The sequence below is a fragment of the Scyliorhinus canicula genome, chromosome 2 (assembly GCF_902713615.1).
Source record: "Scyliorhinus canicula chromosome 2, sScyCan1.1, whole genome shotgun sequence".
Taxonomy (NCBI): domain Eukaryota; kingdom Metazoa; phylum Chordata; class Chondrichthyes; order Carcharhiniformes; family Scyliorhinidae; genus Scyliorhinus; species Scyliorhinus canicula.
In genome coordinates this window covers 93,076,051-93,098,320 of record NC_052147.1, presented here as the reverse complement: position 1 = coordinate 93,098,320, position 22,270 = coordinate 93,076,051, and the positions used below count along the sequence as shown (strand labels likewise).

General features: G+C 51.1%; 1 protein-coding gene across 6 annotated transcripts in view; it reads right to left on the bottom strand.

Annotated features, from left to right (window-relative positions):
* Positions 1 to 22,270, bottom strand: part of LOC119956184 (calpain-3-like) — a 182,398-nt gene that overhangs the window by 143,790 nt on the left and 16,338 nt on the right. The gene's annotated exons all lie outside the window — the stretch shown is intronic.

The following is a 22,270-nucleotide window of genomic DNA, read 5'->3' as shown; positions in this document are numbered from 1 at the left end:
CTCCTCATTCCTGATTGGACGGGTTTCAAGCAACGTCACACCTGTGGAATAGAGTACAAAAGCTGATCTCCCTCAGGCCATTGGCTGAAATATAATAGAGAAAGAACAAAACCTTCACGCTGAGGGACTGCTGAGTGACAACAGTCAGAAAGGTTGTGTTGATAGCATTGACGAAGAATAGCAAGAAAAATAGAGATAAATATCTTTTTTTTGTATCGAAAGAACTGAAAGAGGCCCAGTCTGCCTCAGCAAATGGCATTGACGTTTAAAGCTGCATTCAATGGGCTGTGTGTGTGACACACTATAGACTTTAATCCAATAGAGACACAAGCCCATTGATTGTTGGTCTTGTAGCCCTGGCTGAGCTGTTGTTGAGCTAGTGACATCAGGTGCTAATGCATTTCTCTTCTATAATTCTGACCCACTCACTTTTCAATCGCTGTATAGAGTTAAATGTCTGTGTTTTCTTTCGTTTTTGTCTCTGTTCTCATTGATTTAACTTGTTAGATTTCAGGCTTCTTCCAACACTCAACATTAGTGCTTTCAGGATCAAGCCAAATTTTATAGGAGGGTAACATATCCTATGAACTGGAGCTTGTTACACATCATGCATGGAACAAAGGGATCAGCACACAGCAGCATTAACAATTCCCTTTATCTCAAACGCTCTACTACACAGAGGTATGAGGGGCTCACCCTAACCCTCCCACACCACTGCTTGCTAAAGTAAACATTTCAAGCTAAACTACAAAATTCCTTTATTATAATTTCTAAATTAATATACAAGCAAAATTAATTTATGCCTGCATGCACATAACTTGAGCACTTAACACCATGAGTTGTGCCTCACTATAATGTACAACTAAATGGTTGAAGCAAGTGAGCTAAACATTTAACAAAATACTGCAGAAAAGCTGCCTGGTCTGGTCAGTTTTTAACATGTTGCAGTCAAATGCAGGCCTGCCAAGAAGGCAAGTGACCTCAAGAAAGACCTAATTCATTGATTATGGTCCTTGGTAGACAGCAAAATCCCAAACCATCTAATGGACACACTTGTGGGAACTGTTTTCATCCCAATTTAGACTGGTGTTACTGGTGCCAGCTTCTTTCATAATTTAGATAGTATTTACAGAGCAGAAACAGGTCACTCAGCCCAACAGATCAATGCTTGAGTTTATGATACATATGAACCTCCTCCCAACCTTCTTCATCTCACCCTATGAACCTATCCTTTTATTTATTTATCCCTCATTTGTTTATCTAGCTTCACATTAAATGGATAGCGTTGTTCTGGCACAGGAGACGATTCAGTCCATGCTGACTCTCTGTAAGCAATACAGTGCAATCTTTAACAATAGTCCCGAAAGGACTACAGATCACAAACCCACTCAAGTCGACCTACAAAACAGACTACGCTGAGAGACTGTGCTGTCGCACCTCTCTCACACTGCTCAACCACCTCGTACCAGCTCTGCAGAAGATGCCGCAATCTGGAAAACAAGGTAGAGTTCATGTGCAGAATTCTCTGAAAATGGGGCTATGGAGAAAGTCCAGAGCATTTCTCCATTTTGAAGGGGGCTTGCAGGGCCCCGGAGTAGTCCACGTAGCTCCGGCTGCCGATATGGGGCCCTGCATTTCCAACCGCAGGTCCACGCATGCGCACGGCGGCCGCCTGTGGCAGCGGCCCCGCGCAACATGGCAGACCCACACAGCAAGCCAGCTCCCACAATATAGGCCCCCCCAGATTGCGCGTGCCCGCCGATTGATGGCCCCTGATCGGAACCCTGGCCTTCCTTGAGGCCTCCCCCCACCGGTGACGGATGCCCCCGACTCGCACCAGGGCGGATCCACAGCCGCCACTCTGAGCTCCCGCCGGGTGTAACCGTGAGGGAATCATTCCGGCGGGAACTCGGCCAGCTGCCGGCGGAGAATCACTGTGGCGGCCACTTTCAATGGCCCCCGACCGGCGCTGCGTCGAAGGGAAGGCTTCTGACCCGATCGCGTATCTGACCCGCTATTCTCCTCCCTCGCACCAAGCACGATTTTGGCGGGCAGACTCAGAGAATCCCGCCCCATATTCTCAACTTGCGCTCAGGACACAGCAAACCAGCTGCGGGACACCACCAAACAGGTGAGACAACAGTACTACGCCACCTATATGCAAGCTTGAGAAACTCGGCATCACCACCAGCAGAAACCAAGTACCACAGTACCACAGTAGAAAACAATACAGGGAAATCCATTGTAAACTTGACGGACTACACCCTTCAACCAGACAAAATCGATGTCCTAAGCAGAGGGCTTAATTTCTGCATCACCACCAAAATGGATCCCATCAGTCTCGCAGCAGACACGGAGGAATTCATCAGGCAAATGAGGCTCCGGGAGTTCTTCCAGAGATCCCAAGAGGCCGACAGCAAACCCAATGAGACAGAATGAGCCGGAACAGCAGACCGAGAGATCTGTGGTGCAGCAACCAAAGAGGAAAGAGTCGAATTGGACCCCTCCGGAAGGCCGCTGCCCTAGACTCGACGTGTAAGCTCAAGCCATCAGGAGTCGCATCAATGCCAGATTCATCAGTCGCGTTAACAAGCCAGCCCCGAACATCACCCAAGCACACCCAAGACCAAACGCTACATCAAACCAGCAGACAAAGGAGGGGCCACCGTCATACTGAACAGAACAGACTACTGCAAAGTATACCCGACAACTCAACAACCAGGAACACTACAGACAGTTATCCACAGATCCTACCAAAGAACACACCCGCCAACTCAACAGACTGATCAAGATCTTGGATCCAGACCTTCAGAGCGCCCTACGTGCTCTCATCCCACGTACTCCCCGCGTTGGAGATCTCTACTGCCTCCCAAAAATACACAAGGCCAACACGCCAGGACGTCCTATTGTATCAGGCAATGGGACCCTGTGCGAGAACCTCTCTGGCTACACCGAGGGCATCTTGAAACCCATCGTACAAGGAACGCCCAGCTTCTGTCGCGATACGATGGACTTCTTACAAAAATTCAGCACCCATGGATCAGTTGAACCAGAAGTCTTATAACACCAGGTTAAAGTCCAACAGGTTTGTTACAAACACTAGCTTTCTGAGCACTGCACCTTCCTCATTCACCTGAGAAAGGAGCAGTGCTCCGAAAGCTAGTGTTTGTAACAAACCCGTTGGACTTTAACCTGGTGTTGTAAGACTTCTTACTGTGCTCACCCCAGTCCAAAGCCAGCATCTCCACATCATTTTAACAACAACTGCAGCAGCAACAAAAACTGAAAATACTGGACAATCTCAGCAGGTGTGACACCATCTGTGGAGAGAAAAGGGAGCTAACGTGTCGAGTCTCTTTCAAACAGTCAGCCAGACTCGAAATGTTAGCTCCCTTCTCTCCCCACAGATGCTGTCAGACCTGCTGAGATTCCCGTACCAGCCTCCCCGAACAGGCGCTGGAATGTGGCGACTAGGGGCTTTTCACAGTAACTTCATTGAAGCCTACTCGTGACAATAAGCGATTTTCATTTTCAGTATTTTCTGTTTTTGTTTCAGATTCCAGCATCTGCAGTAATTTGCTTTTACCTTAGTGCAATATTTTATGTCCTCCCTGAGGGGACACAAAGGGAGGGTCAGTTCAATGTCGTTTCCAAAGGATGGCACCTCCAACAATACGCTGCTCTAACCAAGTCATCAAGCTTTCTTATTGGGAAGGAAACGTGCTAGCTTTACCTATTTCTCTACACAAGAGGTCCAAGTTTGCTCCCGGCCAACATGGGTTGTGTTGCTGCGGAGAGGCGGGGGCATGGGGAACCTTTGGCAAACAATTTCCCCTTTCAACATGGTGCCCTTTTAAAGGGATTGCACTTCCTCATCCTCAGAACACAATGGACAATCAATAGACACAATAGACAAAGCAACAAAAGGACATAGAAACCCCAGGCCAAAGGAAGACAATACCCAAACAGACCACACAATGGTGGGGGAACATGTCAGCATTGTGGACTACACAAGCGAGAGAAATATCCAGCAATCTCTACCCAATTTTTCCACTGCAACTGGCTAGGATTCATTGGAAAGCTGCATAAGTCCAAACGGTCGATGAGATTGAGGTACCATACCAGAAAGAAGTTCACCTGTATTTCTTGGGTGAGATCAACAAACATGGATTCTCTTTTTGAAATGCAATTTCCAATTAGACATGGGAACCAGTGCTACTTTGCTTTCAGATAAGGAACTATGGCCAAAAAATCTCGGGCCACAGACAGTCTACGACCCTGGAGGAATCCAACTCTTTTTTAATTCATCCATGGGATGTGGGCGTCGCTGGCTGGGCCAGCATTTATTGCCCATCCCTGAAGGCATTTAAGAGTCAACTACATTGCTGTGGATCAGGAGTCACATGTAGGCCAGACCAGGTAAGGACAACAGATTTCCTTCCCTAAAGGACATTAGTAAACCAAATGGGTTTTACGACAATTGACAATGGCTTCATGATCACCTTTTAGACTTTTAATTCCAGAATTTTTTCACTGAATTCAAATTTCCCCATCTGCCATGGCAGAATTCAAACCCTGGTCCCTAGAGCATGATTCTGGGTGTGTGGCTTGCTAGTCCAGCGATAATACCAATACGCCACTGCGCCACCGCCTCCTCCAGCATAGACTCCTCTCTGGCAAATATTGAAAATGTGTATGTCAACCAAAACCAATTATTTCTCTCTTAAGTAGGGATGCCCATGTTACCCTTAACCTCTTAAAAATGGCAGAAGACATCAAAACAATCTCTGTCACCAGCTACGTGGAACTACAGTTCCCGAGAGTTCCATGAGTGAAGAGACTTTCGACTGAGACTCCAGCTCTTAATTGAGTTCACTCTTTGCAGAGCCATTTTTTTCCAACTCCTTTGCAAGTGTTAGAAGCTCCTCTTTTCTTCAGATAAAAACCAACATATTTCAAGCACAAGTCACACATGAGAATTACCAGCAACAATACGATTATCTCAAGCCTCAGGCTATCGGACAACCTGGGAACACCAGGCAACAAAACTGCAATTTCCAACAGAAGTACACAGCAGCAAGATGATGCTAGAGCATGAGAATAATGACCATCACCGTACCAGAGCACAACTCGGTGAGGTACAATGGTGCACAAAAGAACACAATATGGCGATGAAAGTCAGACTGCAGGTTGAGCTCATGGAAGAGGAACATTCAAATGGAATGGATAAACACCTTCAACTCCCAGAACGATCATGGCGGATCCCACAGAAAAAGAAAATCCATGTTCATCCTATGAAAGAATGGAGTGAGCACTCCTTCCAAAAGGAAAGGACAAGCCTATGGTGCCTGAACAAAGCAGATGGATTGTTGATGAAGAAAAGTTAAACTTCACGGAGAGCAAAAAGCAAATCAGATGGAGACAACCAGGTGTCGGAAACAGATTACTGCAAATACAGCCAACTAAACTTGCTCAAAGCAACTGAGCTGACTACTCCTTCAAGTGTGACCAGAAAGAGATTTGGAAGTACTACCGAGCCTCCAAACTGTCTGATTTAAAAAAATATATATATTATTCGTTCATGGGATGTGGGTGTCGCTGACTGGGCCAGCATTTGTTTCACATCCCTAATTGTCCGTGAGGGAGCAGTTAAGGGTCAACCACATTGCTGTGGGTCTGGAGTCACATGTAGGTCAGACCAGGTAAGGACAGCAGATTTTCTTCACTAAAGGACATTAGTGAACCAGATGGGTTTTTACGACCATCAAAAATGATTTCATGGTCATCATTAGACCTTTAATTCCAGATTTTCATTGAATTCAAATTTCACCATCTGTAGTGGCTGGATTCAAACCTGTGTCCCCCAGAGCATTACTCTAGGTCTCGGGTTTACTAGTCCAGTGACAATACCACAATGTCACTGCCTTCTCTAAAGTCATAGAATTGAGGGGACAAAGGGGTAAAGAAAGACTGTACTTTAAATATGTTTGGTAAAGACTAGGTGTAGTGTAAGGGTATTTGGCACAGCAAGGGTTTAAGTGGGGAACAGTACCACCCACAATATGATGTAGAGAGGCACATAACAACAGACATGAGACAGAGTTGTATGAGAGACTCAAGTAGACGTCAAATTGAAGTTAGCTCCTAATCTGGGCTATGCTTGTGTATAGTTATCTGTTAACAATAAATATTACTGTTCAACCTAACAAGCCTCTGGCCCTCTTTGTGAGACCTACTGAACAAACCCTGCTAATAGTGTCTATGGTATTTGATTCAACCATGCCAGCTGGTAACGGATTCCACATTCCAACCACACTATGGGATGTGGTCTCTTACAGCTGCCGGCAAATTAAGGGTAAAATCCCGGGGAATTTATTTTGGGCTGGAAGCAGTGACACAAGAGGTTTGGAAGAGTCTTGTGCAATATAAAAGCAGCTGAAGTCAGACAGACATGAGCCAAAGCTCAATAGAATTTTATGTCACCTCTCGCGGCAATGCTATGCTTTGGGAAATCATTGTGTGTCATCAGACATCATACAGAGTACATAGATTCTGCACTATTAACTACAATCCCTCCAGATATAATGATGTACTCACAATGATACAGTGATTCTGCCACATGCTGATGTTATTCGTCAAGTTCAGTTACACAATCCAGTGTCGCTGTGTGGCTTACTGCCAAGTGGGAGTTGAGTGCAAATAAATCTCTTCTATCAACATACGGGGCGGGATCCTCCGAACCCCGCCGGGTCGGAGAATCGCCGGGGGTCAGCGTGAATCCCGCCCCCACCGGCTGCTGAATTCTCCGGCCCCACAAAAATTCCGCTGACGTGAATCGCGCCGCCCGCCTCAGAGAATGGCAAGAGACCGGCACGTCACAATGGGCCCCGGGCCGCCCGAATTCCCCGGCCCGCAATGGGCCGAGCAGCCGCCCATTTTAGGCCTGTCCCGCCGGCGTAAATCAGAGCTGATACTTACCGGCGGGACCTGGTTCTGCGGGCAGCCTCCGGGGTCCTCAGGGGGGGCGTGGGGGAATCTGGCCCCGGGGGGGGGAGGGGGGCGAACCCACAGTGGCCTGGCCCGCGATCGGGGCCCACCTATCCGCGGGCGTGCGTGTGCCGTGGGGGCACTCTAATCCTCCGCGCCAGCTGGTGTACTGGTCCGTGATGGCCGGCACGGAGATCAACCACCCCTGCGCATGCGCTGGGTTGACGCAAGCACACGCTGGCGCTCCCGCACATCCGCCAACTCGCGCTAGCTGGCAGTGGCCCTTCGGCGCCGGTTGACATGGCGCCAAGCCCCTTCGGTGCCAGCTGGCGCAGCGCAAACCACTCAGACGCGGGCCTAGCCCCTGAAGGTGCGGAATCCTCCGCACCTTCGGGACGGCCCGAAGCCGGAGTGGTTCATGCCACTCCTTCGTGCCGGAGTTGCCCGCCCAGCCAGTTTCCGAAGAATCCCGCTCACAGTCTTTGCATCACCATGAACCCCTGTATTGCATCCTCTCAGTGACACTACAGGGAATCTCAGAGGAACCTTGACACCCAGAGACGTGGGGCGGGATTCTTCGGAAACCAGCAGGGCGGGCAACTCCAGCGCAAAGGAGTGGCGTGAACCACTCCCGCGTCGGGCCGCCTCAAAGGTGAGGAATCCTCCGCACCTTCAGGGGCTAGGCCAGCGCCGGAGTGGTTTGCGCCACCCTGGCCGGTGCAGAAGTGCCTCCGCCCGCCAGCGCGAGTTGATGCATGCGCGGGAGAGCTAGCGTGTGCTGGCGTCATCCCAGAGCATGCGCAGGGGAGTTCATCTTAGCGCCGGCTATGGCGGACCGATACACCAGCCGGCGCAGCGGAATAGAGTGCCCCCACAGCACTAGCCCGCATGCGGATCAGTGGGCCCCGATCACGGGCCAAGGCCACCATGGGGGTGCTCCCCGAGGCCAGATCCCCCCCCCCCCCCGGCATACCCCTCCCCCCCCCCCACACCCCCCCCCCCCTCCCCCCCCCCCCCCCCCCACCCCCACCCCCACGATGTCCCCGGAGGCCGCCCGCAGAGCCAGGTCCTGCCAGTAAGTACCAGCTCTAATTTATGCCGGTGGGACAGGCCTAAAACAGGCAGCCACTCAGCCCATCGCGGGCTGGGGAATCCGGGCGGCCCCGGGGCCCATAGCGTCGCGCCAGTCCTCGCCATTCTCCAACGCGGGCGGCGCGATTCACGTCAGTGGGATTTTTGGGGGGCCGGAAAATTTGTCAGCCGGCAGGGGCGGGATTCACGCCGACCCTCGGTGATTCTCCGACCCGGCAGGGGATCCCGCCCGTGATGTACAAGCCTGCCAGTGAGTGGATATGCCCTGGATTCCAGCAAATAAGTCCCACCTATGGCTCAGAAGAAACACTGCTGTGGAAGTTGTCACATCTCTGGAGCTTGCTATGAAAGAAACATTGCAGTTAGGGACTTGAGTGAAAATCCACAAAATGGATAACTCAAGGAACAGGGCTGCAAAGATCATTATGTCACCATTATGCACAGGATGAAAACTCAGCAGGTGAATACTGCAAATAAATGCAAGAACTGTGGCAAGAAGGGCTATGTAGCCAACGGCCTGAATTTTAAGCCCAACAAATACTTGGACACTTTAAATTAAACTGCAGTCAGAACCACAGACATGTCTAATGAGAATTCAAACAGCCAAGTTCGAATACACTGGTCATACACAGGTAAGCCAGGGCCAGTCTGGACTTGACCTGTAAAAAGGAAATCGGAGACAATCGGCCCTATTCAGATAGATCAATTGTTGTGAATTGCCCAGATGCAGCCAGACTCTCAGGCACCTTGCTTTCCTACATTACCTTATAAGGGATAAGGTTACCCTCACGCAGCCAATGCCACGTCCACCTTCAAGCACTGGCTAGCCTGCTTTGAAGGCTACCTCAGAGCAGCCACTGAAGAACAGGGCAGCACGGTAGCATGGTGGTTAGCACAATTGCTTCACAGCTCCAGGATCCCAGGTCCGATTCCAGGCTTGGTTCACTGTCTGTGCGGAGTCTGTACGTTCTCCCCGTGTGTGCGTGGGTCTCCTCCGGGTGCTCCGGTTTCCTCCCACAATCCAAAGATGTGCAGGTTAGGTGGATTGGTCATGCTAAATTGCCCTTAGTGTCCAAAATTGCCCTTAGTGTGTGGGCTTGGGTAGGGTGCTCTTTCGGAGAGCCGGCGCAGACTCGATGGGCCGAGTGGCCTCCTTCTGCACTGTAAATTCTATAACTCTCGGACCCACAGAAGCTGCAGGTCCTCTACTCACGGGTGAGCCCTCAAGTTTTTCCCCTCATCCGGGACGCGCCCACCTACACAGAAGCGATGGCGCTACTAAAGGGACAGTACATAAAGTCTGTGAATCAAGTGTACACCAGGCACCTCCTGACCACAAGACGGCAACTCCCGGGGGAGACTCTGGACGATTTCTTGCGGGCTCTACAGATTCTCTGTCAGAACTGTAACTGCCAGGCAGTTTCAGCAGTCCAACACACCAAACTACTAATCAGAGACGCCTATGTCACGGGCATTAAGTCTACTTACGTTCGCCAGCGGCTATTGGAAAGGGGTACGCTCGATCTTGCAGAGACTGTGCAGCTTGCTAATTCCCTGGAAGTAGCCCCCCGTAATCTGGAGGCTTACACCTCCGACAGCGCGACGCCCTCATGGGCATCGTGGGCCCCACCTGCTGCCGACTCGAGTACACCGCAAGCTTGCGCCGCGCGGCGGCCAGCCAACTCCAGAGGGGCCAAATGTTATTTTTGTGGCCAGAAAAAACATCCCAGGCAGCGCTGCCCAGCACTGTACCCCCGGATTTGCACTGAATGGAATCCGGAGGCCAGTGAGATTTTCTGGGTGACGGTGAGTACTGAGAGGGAGAAGCGACTTACCGTAGCAGGGTGGATGAAACACTCTGTGCTCCCGGAGTAAAAGAGGCAGGTCGTCCTGCAATGGGTGCGGGAAGAAGGGCCACTTTGTTTCTGTTTGCCAGGCCCGGTCGGTCACCGCTGTTTCCAGGCCCGGCATTGCTACACCCCCTACGTGTGATCCAGCGGCGGCGCCATCTTCTCCCCCACAAGCCACGTGCGGCTCGTGGGCACCGCCATCTTTGATGCCGTCTGCCATGAGCGTCCTGTGGGCGCAGCCATATTCGGCGCCATCTTGGACCGCGCCTCAGGACCCCTGCTCGTCTGGCCGTTCACTACCGCTGATCAGCCCGGGACCTACCAACATCTTCCGAAGCTCGCCTCCATCACCCTTGATCAGTCTCGGCCCCGCAAACTCGCGACTGGTACGATGACGGTAAAGATCAACGGGAACAAGACGACCTGCCTCTTTTACTCCGGGAACACAGAGAGTTTCATCCACCCTGCTATGATAAGGCGCTTCTCCCTCCCAGTACTCTCCGTCACCCAGAAAATCTCCCTGGCCTCCGGATCCCATTCCGTGCAAATCCGGGGGTACTGTGTCACTACCTTCGGCCGTTCATGGCGTAGAGTACAGCAACTTCAGGCTCTATGTCCTCCCCCCATCTCTGCGCTGCCCTGTTACTAGGTCTTGATTTTCAATGCCACCTCCAAAGCCTTACTTTGAAATTCGGCGGATACCTGCGCCCCCTCACTGTCTGGGGCCTCACAACCCTTAAGGTCAATCCGCCTTCACTTTTTGCAAACCTCACCCTGTAAGCCCATCGCCACCAGGAGCAGACGGCACAGCGCGCAGGACAGGACCTTTATCAAGTCGGAGGTCCAACGGCTTCTGCAGGAGGGGATCATTGAGGCCAGTAACAGCCCCTGGAGAGCTCAAGTGGTGGCAGTGAAGACTGGGGAGAAGCACAGGATGGTCATTGACTATAGTCAGATCATCAACCGGTATGCGTAGCTCGACGCGTACCCCATCCCACGCATATCTGACATGGTCAATTAGATTGGCGCAGTATTAAGTCTTCATTGAGAATTCCGCCTACCACCAGCTCCCCATCCGCCCTGTGGACCACTAATACACTGCGTTCGAAGCAGATGGCCGCCTCTATTATTTCCTTAGAGTTCCCTTTGGCATCACCAATGGGGTCTCAGTCTTCCAGCGAGAGATGGACCGAATGGTTGACCAGTACGGGTTGCAGGCCATCTTCCCATACCTAGATAACGTCACTACCTGCGGCCACAATCAGCAGGACCACGACGCAAACCTCCAAAAATTCCTCCATACCGCCAAACTCCTTAACCTCACCTACAATAAGGAGAAATACGTGTTCCGCAACAACTGCTTAGCCATCCTTGGCTACGTACTGGAAAATGGAGTCCTAGGGCCCGACCCCGACCGCATGCGTCCCCTCCTGGAACTCCCTCTCCCCCACTGCCCCAAGGCCCTGAAGCGATGCCTGGGGTTTTTCTCACACTATGCCCAGTGGGTCCCTAATTATGCGGACAAGGCCCACCCGCTCATCAAGTCCACAGTTTTTCCCCTGATGGCTGAGGCCCGCCAGGCCTTCAACCGCATCAAGGCGGACATCGCCAAGGCCACAATGCATGTGGTCGACGTGTCCCTCCCCTTCCAGGTGGGGAGCGATGCATCGGACGAGGCTCTGGCCGCCACCCTCAACCAGGCGGGCAGACCTGTGGCTTTCTTTTCCCGCACCCTCCATGCCTCCGAAATTCGGCACTCCTCTGTCGAAAAGGAGGCCCAAGCCATTGTGGAAGCTATGCAACATTGGCGGCATTACCTCGCCGGCAGGAGATTCACTCTCCTCACTGACCAACGGTCGGTTGCCTTCATGCTTAACAATATGCAGCGGGGCAAGATCAAAAATGATCTTGAGGTGGAGGATCAAGCTCTCCACCTATAACTATGAGATCTTGTATCGCCCGGGGAAGCTCAATGAGCCCCCAGATGCCCTATCCCGCGGTACATGTGCCAGCGCACAAATGGACCGACTCCGGGCTCTCCACAATGACCTCTGCCACCCGGGGGGGGGGGGGGGATCACCCGGTTGTTCCATTTTGTCAAGGCCTGTAACTGCCTGATGTGACCATCAATTCACAAGACACGTGATTGGAAGTGAACAGTGGTTTTAATAATCTTACAACTGAGCCTGCCTGCGACGAGATGAACTGGCAGCAGGCTCACGACTGCAGAGCTTTATACATCCGGTTAGTGGGGGGAGCCATGGGCGGAGCCCAGGGTGGAGCCCAGTACAAACTCCTCATCTCCCCCTATGGGAAGAGCCGCGCAACGGCTCGTATCCAGAGCCTACAAGGACACAATACATATAATAGAACACAGTGTGATTTACTAGGTTTATAATTCACCACATTCACCCCCTGTAAAAAAATCAAGTCCGGCGGGGGTGATGGGTCTACAAATTGAGCCGTCGGGGAGGACCTCCTGCCAATGGGAGGTCGGGAGATTCCTGGACCGGAGGTCTGGCGGCCGAGTCATCCTTTGGGATCGGCGAAGCACTGGGGTTGCAGCCTCTTCGGGTGGCTGGGTGGTGACGGTCGGTGAGGGTACGATAGTGGACTCCGGGGGTGATTCGGTCCGAGCTTAGTACCCGACTGGTTCAACGGGCGACGGGGAGCGCGGAGCGCGGGCCGTGAACCTGTAGGTGCGGAGGCGCAGGGCGCGGAGGGTTGTGTGGGGTGTAGTGTGAGGGGTACCTCAGCGGCCGTGGTGGTGGAGTTGGATCCTACAGGCGCCAGGTCCCGGAGGGCAACAGTGTCCTGACGGCCGTCAGGGTATTCGATGAAAGCGTATTGGGGGTTGGAATGAAGTAGGAGCACTCTTTCTACGAGTGGGTCAGTTTTGTCTGCCCGGACGTGCTTCTGGAGGAGAACCGGGCCTGGTGTCTTCAACCATGCTGGGAGCGAAACCCCCGTGGTAGTGCCCCTAGAAAAAAACAAATAGCCATTCGTGATGGGTCTGGTTGGTGGCTGTGCATAGGTGGGACCTAATAGCATGGAGCACATCGGGGAGGACCTCCTGCCAAACGGAGGTCGGGAGATTCCTGGACCGGAGGGTCAGTAGGACATTTCCTGGACCCCTCCTCCTGCGGAAGCATTTGCGGAGCCATAAATCGGATCCCTTGGTTGATAAAGTCCACCTCCTCCATGCGAACCCACAGTACGCCTACGTGGCACACCCCGATGGGCGACAAGACACAGTCTCCCTCCGGGACCTGACACCCGCTGAGTCCCCACCCACAACCTCCGACCTGATACCGCTCCTCCCCCCCCCAGTTGCCTCATTCACCTCTGTGCCACCCACCCTCCCACCAGCGAACCTCACTGCGGCCCCCACCCCAGCAGTATCCGTCCCCTCACTGGATCCACTAAGGGGTGATGAAGGAGAGGACAACATGCTCCCGGAGTCGTAGGTAACCACATCGGCGCCCACACCACCACCAGGACTGAGGCAATCGCAGTGGAGGGTCAAAGCCCCCGACAGACTCAATCTGTAATGTTGTTCTTCAACCCTGTCGGACTTTTTTTTAAATGGGGGTGCATGTAGTAAACACCACTGGTAACACACTACATGTATTACAGTACTGCCACTGTATTACAGGCACCACAGTAAATCCCAGCCTGCTGGCTCCTCCCAGCAGGCAGCGTATAAAAGTGTATGCTCTCCTGCGCTGCTCCCATTCTGGTTCCAGCTGCAGGAGGCACAACATCTTGTGCAATAAAGCCTCGATTGTTTCACCATTCCCATCTCGTGGTAATTGACGGTACATCATGCGGACAATGCAGCTGATGATGGACACCTGGAAGGAGGTTTTGGTGTCCTGCAGAGTTGGAATTGGCATCTCCATTGGATGTTTCTACCCCACACCGTGACCTCATTGGCTGAGGGCCAGAGAAGCTTCTGGAAGGGCACTGACTGCCCTTCCAGGATGTGGAGTGATTGAACACCACTGGTTGGATGGCTAATGAAGATCTTCTCACTGGAATATTCAGTCCAAATCCCAGACTGTGGAATTGCCTCTGGGGAATCACTTTCACTCCTATTAACCTGGGGCTTCTCTCAGAAGATCTGCCTTAGGCCTGTGTAAGTCTTATTTGTTTCCAACTCCACCAGAATTCCCCTGAGTTGTACTAAGGAAAAACAGAGTTCTCCTCATGAGATTTCAAAGGGGGTTCTTTAAACTACTGGCTCTGCTTATAGCTGTTGCTGGACTGAACTTCCTTGCAGTTCAATCTGACTGCAGCAAGAAAAAGGTCTTTACTTTGAAACTTTAGACAGAGTCCATCAGGTAAGAGAGGGAGATCAGGACTGTGACCCTCCAGCTTCTTGATCAAACCAAAACTAAAACCAGTTGAAGCTTTCCTCACCCCGGCACAACATTCCCGAATGGTCAGCACCAATCAGCACAGACTAATAGCCAAGAAATGTAAACAGCTCATTGGCCAACTTCCAAGTCCATCAAGATGAGTCATCAGCGATGCCACCACATCCTGCTGGATTCCTTTTTTAAAAATTAAAAGTGAAGTCCATCTTAAGACCTATTAATTGTCCAGGTACAAAAATTCCAAAAGCCAAAATAAAGAAACTAAAGGGATACACAGGGAAAACAGGGTTTTAATCTACAAGGATACTTAAACAAGTGATTGGGTGACACCAATCGTTCCTATATTAAAATGGAATGGCTCAGTGAGAATTTATAGAAATTTTAAAACTACTGTTAACCCAGTTTTATGCGGCGATCATTATCCGCTGCCATTGATTGAAGACCTGTAGGCTGGACGTTCTGTCGGACAGGAATTCAGTAAAATTGATCTTTCACAGGTTTATCTGCAGATCAATTTGGCTGCCAAATCAGAGCTACATTCATTATAGAAAACTTCCTTCCGGAATAACATATGCACCTGCTCTTTTTAAAAGATCCATGGAACAAATTCTAAGTGGGTCGAATGGAGTACAAAGTTATTTAGATGATATACTCATCACTGGTTCAAGAGAAAAAGAACTCTGGGAAGTTACCCTGAAACGGTACCAAATTTAGCAACACAATTGAAGCCTTTATTTGCTATGTGTCAAACAGGCATGGTACTAGTCAGAGGAATGTGAGAAAGCATACAATGAAGGGAAAGAAGCTTTACTGAAGTCAGAGCTGTTGATTCATTATAATCCAAAATTAAGTTGCAATTACCTTCCGATGCCTCACTCTATGGCGTTGGCGCAGTTGTCTCGCACATTATGGAGAGGAATGACCAATAGCATTTGCTTCACATAGTCTTACTAGCACAGAAATTAATTATGCTCAGCTGCAAAAAGAAGCTTTGAGCATTATTTTCGGTGTAAGAAGATTCCCCATTACCTTTATGGCTGTGATTTTACCCTCTTGACAGATCATTGACTCTTGACTACAATCTTTGTAGGTGTACCTTCTTTGACAGTTAATAGAGTACTGAGATGGTCATTGATATTGTTAGCACACACAGGGTGGGATTCTCCACCGGCGGGATGCTCCGTTTTGCCAGTGCCCGCAGGTTTCCCGATGGCGTGGGGCTGCCCACAATGGAAACCCCATTGACCGGTCAGCGTAACGGAGAATCCCGCTGACGGTCGAGGCAGAAATGTGGCACGGTGGAGCAGAGCATCCCACCCACAATATCCAGCATCACAATTCCAAACAGCATTGAAATGCTTTACCATGATTGCCATTACAAATCAAGCATGACCCTGAAGAAAATGTTAGCAATATTTTGTATTTCTCGCTCATGGACAGTATGCCTGTGACTTTATCGCAAGTTCAAAGATATACAAGAATTGATCCAGTGATGGGAAAGTGATGGACTTGGCCTGAAAAGGAACGCTGTCGGCCATTCATAGGAAAAATCCAGATCTCAAACAGAAACTCCCGCTGACAGCTTCGCCGCATTTGTTGGAATGGCCGGGACGTCCATGGGTGGGTCTCCATGCAGAACTTGTGGGACCGTTCCTGGGTTTTATGTTCCTTGTAGCCATGGATGCTGATTCAAAGTGGCTGGAGGTGTACAATATGGCCTCCACAACATTCTAGGCCACAATAGAGAAGCTCTGGGGATTTTGGACCACCCATTGAGTCCCTAAGGTTCTGGTGACCGATAATGCGACACCATTCACCAGTGTGGAATTCGCTGGTTTTGTGAAGAAGAACAGCATTCGGCATGTTCAGACTGTTCCATACCATCCCTCCTCCAATGGTTTAACTGAACGGGTGGTTCAGACCTTCAAGAGTGGCTTGAAGAAGCAACCCGCAGGGTCTTTGGACATGCGATTGGCATGGTTCCCTTTAGTTATTGCACAACACCCCATGTGATAACAGGATTCACTCCTGCAAAGCTCTTGATGGGCCACAGATTCAGAACCTGACTGAGTCTCACATCTCCGAGTCCCAGCAGTAAAGTAGATGCACAGCAGAAAACTCAGAAACCACACCACGACTTGAAGACGCCAGGGCAAACGTTTCACTTTGGGGATGCTACCTGTGTCTGCAATTTTGGGGATGGAGTGGTGTAGTTCCCAGGTGTTGTACTGGAATGAATGGGCCAGTCTGTATTCAGAGGAAGGTCCATTGCAAGCATTCGGACCGCCTGATGAAATGGAAATCCGTACGTCTCCACAGCCGACTGGCAGCATTGGCATCTCCGCCACATCAGCAACCGCCCCTCAGCCTGGGGTCCCAGTTGTACGGGTTGTATCGCCCAATCCAGCAGGAGGAGGACGACTCCAAATCTTAGATGGGGGCAGAAGAATCCATTCCAGCAGACAACGGCGTGTCACGGACCAAGGCCCCAACAGTCCTCAGCGGCGGTCAGAAAACTGCTACACTCCACCTGACCCAGAGCTGTCTCAGGCAGAAGCGCAGCCATGGGCAAAATGGCACAGTGGGCCTCCACTATTGGTGGCTGAAGAGGGACCTTCGAATTTTGTAGGGTAGAGGTGTCATAACCCCCACGAGGACAGCGTGGAAACCATAATTGATCTTCCCATGGAGTACGAGGTTCCCAGATAGGGGGCAGAGGCCACCTGCCAGGGGTTCATTATGTACTGGTATAAAAGCTGGTCCAAAGTAAGGCCTAGATAGACCAGTCCTCCCAGCAAGAATTGTACTGGGAGCGAGGTGCTGCTTCACACAGAACTTTGTATAGTTAAAATAAATTCATGTTCAATTTTCGCCTGCTTCCCCCACACCGGGGCATCTTGAATGATTTGCCTGTGACTGGACCAGTTCCAGTCTTTCCATTTCTGGGTAGCTGCTATTCTTTTTTCTAAAATTTAGAGTACCCAATTCGTTTTTGTTTCCAAGTAAAGGGCAATTTAGCATGTCCAATCCACCACATCTTTGGGTTGTGGGGGCGAAACCCATGCAAACACGGGGAGAATGTGCAAACTCCACATGGACAGGGACCCAGAGCCGGGTTTGAACCTGGGACCTTGGCACCGTGAAGGGGCAATGCTCACCACTGCGCCACCGTGCTGCCCTCGCAGCTGCTATTCTCTTCATTTATCAATGACACATAGATATTGTCTGTGTAGCTGTGACATTATTTAGCAAATTCAACACTTCTGCAATGTTTAATTTAGAATTTTCTCTTATCAAGAAGCCAGCAGACTGCAACCAGGGCCCTTGATGTCGAGTCTTGAAGCTATTCATAGTGGGATCATTGTTTACAATCTCAAATATTTCAGGCCATTGTGGGTGAAACACTTTAAAAATGCGTGAGTAGCAAAACAAAATTCCTTTCCATTTGAATAGCTGGGTACACATTTGGGAAATAGCTGATCACATGCTAGCTGTGATTAACAGCTTGGTCAGGTAAGTTCCTCCCTTTCTGATGGACTTAAAGGGGCTCTCTCTGTTTCTGTCTTTCTGATTCTCAAATAGTAGATGAGCCAGCCCTAGCAGGCAACAATATGAAGTGGCACAGTGGCTAGCACTGCTGCCTCACGGCACCGAGGACCAGGGTTCGATCCCGGCCCTGGGTCATTGTCCGCCAGATTCTGCACGTGGGCTTCATTAATCAGTCACAGACGGGGTCCCTTCCTACTCTCCTGGCAGCTGATTTGTCCGCCCGTCCATCGGCTGGTGGGTTAGAAGGTCCCGCTGCCATACTGAAATACTATTCGTGCATACTCATAACACTCTCTCCAGCCCACCTGTCTTCACCAGATAGTGCACGATGTCAGCGACCCAGAGGAAAAAGGCTAGCAACCTCAAGAAGAAGCCTGCTTATCAATTCAACCACCACCACACCCACCTCGTGCTATACCCATCACCTGCGAGATGTACATGCTCCTTCTGGACCTCTAGCATAGTATCTGGAGTTTTCATCCAGCCCCCTTCCAGTAAACGATATGGTTCGTCTTTGACCCGATTGTCTGTGAACTTTTCGTGCAGCCTTGTCAGGATCCAGCTTCCCTCCCTCGGTTTTCCCTCTGCCTTCCATTGTTTGTCTTCTTCATCCACCTCCTTGCCCCTCCGCCTGCTATCATGTGCCCTCATCCTGCTCCCCCCCCCCCCCTCACTCCTTGCACCACCCTCCTTCCACATTGCCCCACCTCTTGTCTTTGTCAGGCTGTCCATGAAGACCAGCTTGGCATGGAGATGGAGGGCAAGAACTAGTCTGCCCTGGCAAAGTGGGGAACATCACATCAGGAAGCACGGTACAACAGCGGATAGGTTGTTGCACTGGCCTCAAAGTCTGTTACAATCTGAGGATCACCTTGTGCATTCCATTCTTCATCAATCAGGTATTAGGGCAGCGCAGTGGCAAGCACTGCTACCTCATGGCGCCGAAGACCTGGGTTCGATCCCTGCCCCGGGTCACTGGTCGTGTGGAGTTTGCACATTCTCCTCATGTGTGAGTGGGTCTCACCCCCACAACCCAAAGATGTGCAGAGTGGGTGAATTGGCCACACTAAATTGGTCTTTAATTGGAAAAAAAGAATTGGGTACTCTAAATTTATTTTAAAAAATTTATCGGGTTGAAACTTTCGGTGGCAGCTATGAGGGAGCAGATCGCACATTTGGTGTCTCCCTGTTCGGTCGGACCTTTGGATCTTTTCACCCGACTTTTTTGCGTTTTTGAGAGCGAAACTGGAAAGCAATAGTCCTCAGGCGCTGAACCCATACAGAGTTGTATAGACTTAAGAAGCTGGAGGGACCATAAACAGCAGAAGAAGTGGTCAAGCAAGGGCACGGTGGAGGCTGTGAGAGAGACCAATATGGCTGATGTCCAGAGCAAGGCGCCGACAGCCCAGCCGACAATGGAGCAGCTGCTACAGGCCATGCAGGAGGGCTTTTTAGCTCTGAAGTGCGATAATGTGGAGCCGCTCCAGAAGTCGATTGACCGATTGGAAAAAAGGCTAGATGATCAGGCTGAGAAGCTCCAAAAGCTGGAGAAGACGGTGGAGGAGCAGGCAGACTTTCAAACGGTGGCAGGCTTGGAGATTCGGAGGTTGACGGATCAGCAGAAAATACTCCTGGAAAGGCTGGAGGGCCTGGACAACAGATCTCGCCGGTAGAATGTAAGAATCATTGGCCTCCCGGAGGGGGCTGAGGGTATGTTTCAGTAGCTGCTGGGGAACGAGATGTTCCCTCGCCCGCCGGTGGTGGTAGGGATCACAAAGTGCAGGTGAGGCAGCCACGACGAGGGGGTTCCACACGAGCGATGGTGGTCCGGTTCCACAGGTACCTGGACAAGGAGCAGGTTCTGCAATGGGCCAAGGGCACACTAAGCTGTACTTGGGACAATAGCACCCTGCGTGTTTACCAAGACCTGAGTACTGATGTGGCCAGGAGGAGGGGAGACTACAGGCAGGTGAAGGAGATTTTGTATAAGAACAAGGTGAAGTTCGGGCTGCTTTTTCCGGCGCGACTGTGGGTTACGTATGAGAGTCAGCACCACTATTTTGAGGAACCCAAGGAGGCGATGGACTTTGTTAAGAAGCATGGGCTGGCCCTGAGCTGAGGTCTCTTGGACTCATGGTAGAACTTTTAAGTCTATTTTGTTTCTCTCTCACTGTGAGAGATGCCTGCACGCTTGGGTCCGTTCTTTTCGGGTTTTTTCGACCTTTTTAGGTTGTTGTATTTTGGTTGCGATGTGTTTTTCTTGTTCTTTTTTGTGGTTTCCTTGAATGTTTCCTTTTTGGGTTTCTTGTATGGTTGGAGTTTTGGTAGTGGGAAAATATAAAAAAGTTAAAATAGTTAAAAAGGTGCGGTTATGATGGGGGTTTCGTAGAATTTTTTGAAATCTTTTTCTGTGTTAGGAGGGGAAGGGCTGAGAGTGCCTGGTACTTCTTATCTCTATGTGTTTGATTTAAATTGCATTATTGTTGGGGATGTTCCTGACTTGTATAGAGTTTTTGTTTAAGCAGGGCTGGTTTGGGGAAGTGGTATAGATGGGCCGGGGGGAGGGGAGCCACGGAACAATGGGTGAGAGACGCGCTGGCGCCGAAGCTGGGAGCTACCAGGCTAGCTGGGTGGGCTAGTCAATGGAAGCCAGGTGGGGGGTGTTCATATAGTTAGGTTAGAGCAGGGGTTAGGTGGTAGGATGGTGTTTCTAGGGGGAGGAGGGGGGGAGTTGATCTGCTGACGAGGATGGAAGTTGGACATGGCAACAGTGAGGAGGTCATGGGTGAAGCCGGCGAGGAGACGGGCCAGAGGATGCGCACATGGTTGGGGGGGGCTGGCCAAGGAAAGGGGATGGCTGATCGGCAAAGGGGGGGACGAAGTGCCCCCCCCAACCAGGCTGATCACCTGGAATGTTAGAGGGCTAAACAGGCCAGTGAAGAGGGCGCGTGTGTTCGCGCATTTGCGGGTTCTGAAGGGGGACGTGGTCATGCTGCAGGAGACACACCTGAAAGTGGCAGACCAGGTTCGGCTCAGGAAGGGCTGGGTTCGTCAGGTCTTTCATTCGGGGCTCGACACTAAGACTAGGGGGGTTGCGATCCTGATTAATAAAAGGGTTCAATTTGAGGCGGAGGGTACAGTTGTGGATGGGGGTGGCAGATTTGTTATGGTTAGGGGTAAGCTCGAAGGGGTGAGAGTAGTCTTAGTTAGTGTGTATGCCCCTAATTGGGACAATGTGGATTTTATCAGGAAGTTGCTAGGGAATATCCCGACTTGGACTCGTGCAAACTGATTATGGGTGGGGACTTCAACACAGTCCTGGACCCAAGCCTGGATCGGTCGTGTTCAAAAACGGGCAGGTTGCCATCAATGGCAAAGGAACTGAGAGGGTTTATGGAGCAAATAGGGGGAGCTGATCCGTGGAGATTTAGCCGGCCGTCGACGAGGGAGTTTCCGTACTACTCCCACGTACACAAGGTGTATTCCCAAATTGATTTCTTTGTCATGAGTAGGGACTTGCTGGCCGGGATGGCGGGGGCAGAATATTCAGCAATTGCCATATCGGACCATGCTCCGCACTGGGTAGATCTACAGATTTGTAAGGACAGCTTTCAGCATCCACAATGGAGGCTGGAAGTTGGATTGCTAAAGAATGAGGCGGTGTGTGAGAGACTCAGGAAATGCATGCAGAATTACCTGCAGGTAACTGATACCAGAGAAGTCTCAGCTGCAGTGCTCTGGGAGGCACTGAAGGCAGTGGTGAGAGGGGAGCTGATCTCAATCCGGGCTCATAGGGACAGGACAGATAGGGCTGAAACAGACCGACTGGTTAAGGAAATTTTACGGACGGACAGGAGCTACGCGGGGTCCCCGAGGCCAGAGTTACTCGGGCAACGACAGAGGTTGCAGGTCAAGTAAGGCCGTAGAGCAGCTTAGAAAGGCAAAAGGCGCGATATATGAACATGGAGAGTGATGCACTATCAATCACCACAAAGACGAGAATAGTGGAATAATCGAGGCTTTATTGAGCAAAGATGTTGGGTGAAATTCTCCCAACGAGAGATAAAGTGCCGACGCTGAGTGAAAACCGGAGTGGTTCACTCTGGCATCAGAGGCTGCTCCTCGCCCCCTATTCTCCCACCCCCAGGGGGCTAGGAGCGGCGCCGTGTCAATTTCGCGTGCCGGGCCTTGGCGCCGTGTCAAAGCGGTGCCGCGTGTATGACGCGGCCAGCGGCGCTTAATTGACGTCACCCACGCATGCCCAGGTTGGCTGGCGCCAACCCGCACATTCGCGGTTGCCGTCCTCCCCGCGGGTTCCCCCGCAAGACATGTCGGAGTGATCTTGCGGGTCGGCGGAGGAAAAAGAGTGTGTCTTTTAGAGACGCTGGCCCGCCGATCAGTGGGCACCGATCG